This window comes from Cannabis sativa, chromosome 9 (genome assembly GCF_029168945.1).
Source record: "Cannabis sativa cultivar Pink pepper isolate KNU-18-1 chromosome 9, ASM2916894v1, whole genome shotgun sequence".
Lineage (NCBI taxonomy): Eukaryota > Viridiplantae > Streptophyta > Magnoliopsida > Rosales > Cannabaceae > Cannabis > Cannabis sativa.
Genome location: NC_083609.1, coordinates 19,292,105 through 19,300,386, shown reverse-complemented (window position 1 = coordinate 19,300,386; position 8,282 = coordinate 19,292,105). Strand labels below are relative to the sequence as shown.

At 30.1% G+C, this 8,282-nt stretch overlaps 1 non-coding gene across 1 annotated transcript; it reads right to left on the bottom strand.

Moving 5' to 3' along the window:
- Positions 1-7,777: 7,777 nt before the first annotated feature.
- Positions 7,778-7,884, bottom strand: LOC115724256 (small nucleolar RNA R71). The gene has a single exon (XR_004013056.2). It is a non-coding gene; the product is annotated as a small nucleolar RNA R71 (small nucleolar RNA).
- Between the last annotated feature and the right edge of the window lie 398 nt (positions 7,885-8,282).

The window sequence follows — 8,282 nt, the reverse complement described above, 5'->3', positions numbered from 1 at the left end:
GAGTATACCTCTTGAAGCCTATCAGGGTATTCTCAAAATTTCTCGTATATTCTATCCCTTAATCCATTTGTTGAGGAATTTTCAATTGTACTCACACCAGTATCTTCCAAATCGATCCACCACACACAAAGAATAGTGTGGGATATTAGAAAAAAGTGTATAAAGCTCTTGACAAATCGATATGTTATCTTATAAATATAACAGATTTATGTATTAATATTCTTAAATAGATTCTTTAAAATATTGATTACTGTGATTGTAATTGTTTCGAATATTTTAAAGACTAATTGCATTTGAAGTCTTTTGGAGGGATGTTAGCACATTTTGGTGGAAAATAGTGGAAGTCAGCGAGCTCGATTTGAAAAGAAAGAATTCAACTGCACATTTTGATGACTTTAAAGGCAAAATTGGTCTTGGAGCTCAATATAAAAGTTGTAGATCTCGTTCTCAAATTTTCGAAACATCTTGAATCGTCTAATTCTAAGTTTTATTGAAGAAATTACGGCCAAAATACTAATCTGAATATGCAATAGAATTTTTTGGCAGGAAGCTGTCGTCGTGGCGAGGGAACACGTGGCCGCGGCAAGAATGTGATTTCAACCACTTTTTAAATTTTTATCATTTTTTAAACTGAGATATTTTTAGGGGTATTTATATGACTTTTAGGGTTCGTTTCTAGCAACTTTTGAACTACATTTTGAAGGAGAGAACTCAAGAGAAGAGGGGAATCTACATATATATACCTAGTTTTTTTTCTTAAACTCTTTTAACTTTTTTTTTACAATTATGTTTGAGATTATGGAGTAGTCTTCTTTTAAATTAAGAATTATTTTAAAACTCGAGACATGGATATTTTATTTCTATGATGAATGTTAATTTCTAGTTTCTATTATATCAAATTGCTTCTATTCTTTTATGTTCAATGTCATGATTATTATTTTAATCTTGTTTAGACGATCGCTAAATTATATTTTACTTTAATTTATTATCACCACTATTCACCTAATAGTCTAAAATTCTAGATTTAAGTGATAATTTGCTTTTGATGATATTGTGACGGGTATTATTATTTGCGATAAAGAATAGAACCTAGGTTAAATGAATTACATGCTTCATTAATTTATTACCTTGATTAGTCTATCTCCATAAATCTTAAAGCTTTATCTAAGTTAAATAAATTGCATGCTTCGTAGATTTACTGCTTAGGTAAAAGAGTTAATTATTGAGCGTTTCGCCTTAATTACATGTAATAGGGAGATTGAGATAATTGATTGCTTCAACATTTTTTGGAGATTAATAGTTTGATTAGAAAACTGAAATTACATTCATTAATAGAAGTTAAGAATGATTGTTGAGGGTGGAGAATAACATTTAACTATTTATCTCATATCCTAGTATCACATTTTTTTTTTATTCATGTTATTTTATTCTCATAATCAAAACTCCCATTCTATAGTTCTTGTCACTAATTTTTGAATAATAAATTAATAATAGTTCTCATGGGATCGACCTGTATTTACCATTATACTGAAGTAATTGGTAATGTAGAAATAAAAATAATTAGTAAATTTGTTGTGGTTTACGACACACATAAATTTTTTGGCACCGTTGCTGGGGACTATTTTATTCAATATATTACTCTTTATTGTTTATATATTTTTCTTGTTACTAATTTGTTCTTCAAGTTGTGGTTTTAATTTTTAAATCTTTCTTCAGAAACATGGCGATGTACAATAAAAAATACGTTGATCCATATTATATCTCGCAACAAGTGTATTAATATGATCCCTACTACGACACTTACACATACAATTAACAATGGGGGGATTATTCTAGTACTTCCTACAATGGGATCAATCAATATGTTAAACCAACTTCTTACTATCCTCCTATAGCACCACAAAATCAAGATCATTCTCTTACTGATCTGCTCAACACTTTGGTGGCTTCTACTATTTAGATTGAATAGAATAATACACAATTTCAACAACCTACTCATGTTGCACAATATAATGAAAAGGCAACTATTTCTTAGCTGATTGAAATGTTAGCAGCTAATAAGTTGCAGATTGAACAAAATACTATGTAGTTTTAGTAAAACTTTTAGAAAATTATACAGAGCGCCGAAAAATCATTACAAAATATAGAGAATTTTGTGGAGCAAATGAAAACATCTATGAGTGAATATGAAATTCAATGTTCAAACACTATGCCTTCACAAAAGGAGAGTAATCCAATGGAGAATGTCAGTAGCATCACTATCCAAAGTGGTACACAACTTGAATTACCATCACACCAAGAAGTTAATGATTCAATCCTATGTCATGGAGTCAAAAATTCATCCCTTGAAGGATCATCTCCACCAAAGGTTGAATCTCCTACTTTAATTGGTCCATCATCACTGAAAAAGCCATATAAACCAATTATACCAACTTATGTCACTCCTTAACTTTTTCCAAGTAGATGGAAAAAATCCAAAAAAGAGGAACCCATCAAGGAGATTCTTAAAACTCTTTTCGAAATTGAGGTGAAAATTTCATGTCTTGAGGTAATCAAAGAAAAGCCTCATTGTGCTAACATTCTTAAGGAGTTGTGTCCAAATGAGAAAAAGTTTCATGAAGGTGACAAAATAAGTGTGGGGGAGAATGTTTTCGTTGTTCTCCAAAGAAAGTCGTTCCCTAAAACAAGTGCAATTCAATGCTTAATTGGTAAAACTAGGTTAGATCATTGCATGATAGATTGAGGAGCAATTATTAATATTATGTCTTAGATCTAATTTTGCTTCTTTAAATCTTGATTCGTTAAGAGAAACTTGGGTTCTGATTCAATTGACTAATCAGAATAATGCTTATCCCTTAGGGATAGTTGAAGATGTTTTTGTTCAGGCTAATGGACTGGTCCCTACAAGTGATTCTTACATAATTGGGATGGAAGATGAGGGTGATCCCAATCCTACATCAACTCTATTTGGGAGACCTTTCTTATTCACTGCGAGTAAGAAGTTGGATACAAAAGTATATATACTTAGAATAGAAATTGATGTTGAAATTAACACTCAAATTATGTATTAGATTCCATTGATAGGTACATAAGGAATGAGTCTTTGTTAGAAGGCCCCATGTGAAGATCACATGAGTACAACATGTAGTCGAGCTAACGACGTTATACAAGGAAAACTTATGGGAGTTTTTCTTACCCTTTTAATTTTATTTTGCATTGATTTTATTTGATTGAGCCTTGAGGACAATGCTTATATTAAGTGTGGAGGAGATTAATTGTCGTGTCTACCCAATTTTTTTTCTTTAGTTGTTAAGTTAATTATTTATTTTTTTTTATCATTTTTTTTAGTTTACATTAGTTTTTCTTTCTTTAATTTTAGTAAGCATAGTTTGAATAAAATTCTATCAACAATGATTGCTCGTGTTTGATGTGTTTTTCCTTTGATGTCTTATGCATGGTCTTTTGGAAAATAATTTTATCGATGATAAAATTCTTGATTGTGTGATAGTTATAATTCAAAGAAAATAGTAGATTCTCATAGTTTGTGTGCTTAACTCACGATTAATTACTACTCAAGCTTGATTTTTTTTTTAAAAACTTTTACACATTAGTTGAATTATCATATTTGCTGATGTTTGGAAAGATAAATGCATATTTGACTTTTAATTTACACATTAGAACTTATTTGATAATCATTTGAGGCAAAATTGATAAATTACATATGATTTTGAGATATGATATAGGTAATTTTTTTAGATCGATTGAACTTTTCAAGTTTTTCCTATTTGTTGATTCCCTTGTCACCCAATTTGAGGTTGATTATTGAAATCTTGTTTTTTCTTTTTAACCATATACATGAACCTTTTGAGCCTTAAGAAAAAAAAGAAAATTCCTTGTTCATCCTTTTTCACACCATAGTATATTATGTATTTGTAAGGGTGTGAGAGTTTCATTGAGTGGAAAATATTGATGGTTATGTACAAGTGATGATGAGGAAAAAAAATTATTATTCCCTTAGAATGAATGTATGTAAGTTGTAAATATTTCGTAAAAAAAATCAATGAATACTTGCAACAATTAAAATGGGAGAGAATAATAAGTTTTATGTTGAAAAAAAGATACAAGATTGAATTGTTGAGGAGACTAATTGGGGAATACAAATAGTAATTATTTGAGAGAATGTTGTATATGCATGTCATGATATGATTTGAGCGTAAATTAACCTTCTTATCTACCTTTCACCCTATCCTTATATTATAAGCCTATAAAATCTTATTGATGTTTAGATTTTGTGTAATTACATTAGTGGAAAATTGTTCAATAATTAAGCTTATGGAGTAGATTTTTATTGAAATACTCATTTATTTTGAGATACACATTGGTTATTGGCATGCATGAATTAATTTTAATGTTAATAATATGATGATTTGATTGAACAAACACACACAAATTGAGTTTGAATTGTCATTATCTTGAGTTGAAATTCTAATGATTGAAGAGTTTATATGTTTCTTAGAATTATATGTTGATGTACAATTATTAAAACTAAAATTATTTCTCATAAAGATTAATTTTTTTAAGCATCATTCATCTTATCACTAATTCACTCGAGGACGAGCAAGAGTCAAGTGTGGGGAAATTTGATAAATCGATATTATGTCTTATAAATATAACAATTTATGTATTAATATTCTTAAATTAATTCTTTAAATTATTTATTAGTGTAATTTTAATTTTTTTTGGCTATTTTAAAGACTAGTCGTGTATTTGGTATCTTTTGGAGAGATGTTAGCATATTTTGGTAGAAAATAGTGGAAGTCGGTGACAATATAGAACTTAATTACACATTTTGATGACTTTAAAGGCAGAATTAGACTTGGAGCTCAAAATGAAAGTTATAGATCTCATTCTCAGCTTTCGAGAACATATTGAATCGTCCAATTTTGAATTGTATAGAAGAATTTATTGCCAAAATACTAATCTGAACACGGGGTAGAATTTTTTGGTAGGAAGCTGTCGCCGCGGTGAGGACGCGATTTCTACAAGTTTTCAAATTTTTATCTTTTTTAAACTGATATATTTTTAGGGGTATTTATAGGACTTTTAGAGTTCATTTTTAGTAACTTTTGAACTATATTTTGAAGGAGAGAACTCAAGAGAAGAGGAGAATCTACATCTACATCTAGTTTTTCTTTTTAAACTGGGCTTAGCCGCTTCAATAGGATCTTTTGTTCTGGTCGGAAGAGAAATTACCAAACGTCTAATTTTCATATTTTGTTAATGATTATAGTTGAGATTATGGAGTAGTCTTTTTTTATGTTAAGGGTTATTTCAAAATTCGAGACATGAACCTTTAATTTTTATAATGAATGTTAATTTCTAGTTTCTATTATATCAAATTGCTTCTATTCTTCTATGTTCAATGTCATGATTATTATTTTAATATTGTTTAGACGATCGCTAAGTTAGGTTTTACTTTAATCTATTGTCATCTTAGGATTACTATTCACCTAATAGTTTGAGATTCTAGGTTTAAGTGATAATTTACTTTTGATGATATTGTGACGGGTATTATTATTTGTGGTAAAGAATAGAACCTAGATAAAATAAATTATATACTTCATTATTTTATTGCCTAGATTAGTCTATCTCCATAAATCTTAAAGCTTTATCGAAGTCAAATAAATTGCATGCTTCATGGATTTACTACTTATGTAAAAGAGTTAATTATTGAGTGATTCGCCTTGATTACATGCAACAGGGAGATTTGAATAATTGACTGCTTTAACGTTATCTGCGGGATTCATAGTTTGACTGAAAAACTAAAATTACATTCATTAATAGAAGTTAAGAATGATTATTGAGGGTGGAGAGTAACCTTTTACTATTTATCTCATATCATAGTATCACATTTAATTTATTTTTGTTTTTAGTTATGTTATTTTATTCTCATAATCGAAATCCCATTTTTCTAATTCTTGTCACTAATTTTTGAATAATAAATTGATAATAGTCCTCGTGGGATCAATATGTATTTACTGTTACATTGAAATAATTGGTAATATAGAAATAAAAATAATTAGTAAACTTACTGTAGCTTACAACATGCATCAATTGTTCTTGTTGAGCTCTCAACACATGTGTCAGAACAATTGAGAGAAAAATTATTTTTTTCTTTTTCTCTCCCTATTTCAAAAATAGCAACAAAAGACTGGATTTGATTTCTCAAATCAGGCTCATACTTATAGTAGTTAAATTCCTTTAATAAAATCATTATTTAATTATTTAAATAAATAAATATCTATGACCAAATTCGGTTACTGATGTATGAGAGAATTCTCAAATACTCGAGAAAATGTCTAAATAACCTTGAAATATCTATAACTATTTTTTAAATTAGATATTTTTCTAATTGAATTAGTTAAATAATTAATTAACCCAAAAAGATAAATCCCATAGGGACAGGACAAGCCATAGGCACCTACCATTGAGATTACTCTATGACTTAATGTTATGTGCTATTTCTTCTCTCATATTTGTGAATTTATCTATGTTTGTGCTTAATTATATGTTTAAGATTGATCACCTTTTGCATGCTCCATGATCCTAATTCAAAATCTAAAAAGTAAGTTTTAGGAATGATAAAATTTGATAACTGGGTTTCGATGTGAAATAAAAGTATTTGCATAGCCTTCGTGACATTTAGATTATTTTTTAATGTAGGTTCTATGTTATTTTATCTCAGAGATGATTAGATAACATGTGATTTAGGACCTAAAAGATCTAAAAGAGTTAGGTTAATTTTTATAATATGTCATTCACTTTAAAAAATATGAATAGTAATTAGAATTAAAAATTGAGTAATTGAAGCAACCAGATTCCTTTTCCTAATTTCTCATCCATGATTAAACAATTTTATTGCTTACTTTTACTTTATTGTTATTCCTTATTTTTATTTTCATCAAATTTATTGTTTACCAAATAGAAATATAAGTCTAATTTACTGGTATTTAGTTCAATTCCCTGTGCAATCGAACTCATATGTGTGAGTACTACTTGATTATGTGCACTTGTGTAGCTATTTATAATTTTCGTGACAAGTTTTTGACGTCGTTGTCAAAGAATTATTTAAAAATTGATATTACAGAAATTAGACTAAATTCTGCTTTGGTTTTTCTTCCTTACTTCTTAGTAACTATTTTGTCTTAATTTTTTTCCTATTCTATCTCAGGTGCCTTTGGTTTATGCGACGTTAAGGAGCTAGTTCAAGAGTGCATGTTGATCTTGAGATTGAGAAGACCTTTAGATAGAATAGAAATAACAAAAGGTTAGAAAGATCTGCATTAAGGGTTGACCAAGAAGAGGTGATGGCCAATAACAGAAATAATGGGGGTGCCATAGAAGACCAGGCAAATGGTCGTAATCCACATAACCATAGTATGAGGGACTATGTTCTCCCAACATTGATGGAGGTTCAGTCTTGTATAAGACCACCCGCCGTAGAAGCCAACAATTTTGAGATAAAGCTAGCCATACTCCAAATGGTACAATCTTCAGTCCAGTTTGGTGGACTGCTATGAGAAGATCCAAACCTAAATCTATATAACTTCGTGGAGTTATGTCAAACATTCAAAGTGAACGGAGTTAGACTGTTCCCATTCTCACTGAGGGAGCGAGCTAAGAGTTTGTTGGTGTCCTTGCCACCCAACTCCATTGATACATGGATCGACTGGACAATGAAATCTTATCAAAGTTCTTTCCTCCAGCTAAAGCTGCAAAGCTGCGAGGGGAGATTAATAATTTTTGTTAGCTCGACAACAAATCTCTCTATGAGGCTTGGGAGAGGTTAAAGGATCTCATCAAAAAATGTCCACATCATGGGATTGAGAAGTAGATGTTGGTCCATAATTTTTGTAACGGGTTAGTTGGTAATACCTGAACAATTATAGATGTCGCAGCTGATGGGGATTTTATGAGAAAAAGTGCAAATGAGGTTTATGAATTGCTTGAAGAGATATCCATGAATAACCAACAATGGCCAACTGAGAGAAGCCAATTGAAGAAAGTTGCAGGTATGCACCAAGTTGATGCTATCACTAAGTTGACAGCCCAAGTGGAGGCCCTGACTAAGTTGATGACTGCTTAGGTAAAATAGGCTTAAGTTACTTGTGAGCTATGTGGGGGCCCTCACACATATGACACCTACTCGGTGGATGTGAACAGTTTGCCAATGGATCAAGCTAAAGTTATTGGGAACTATTCTCAAAACAATAACTATGGGT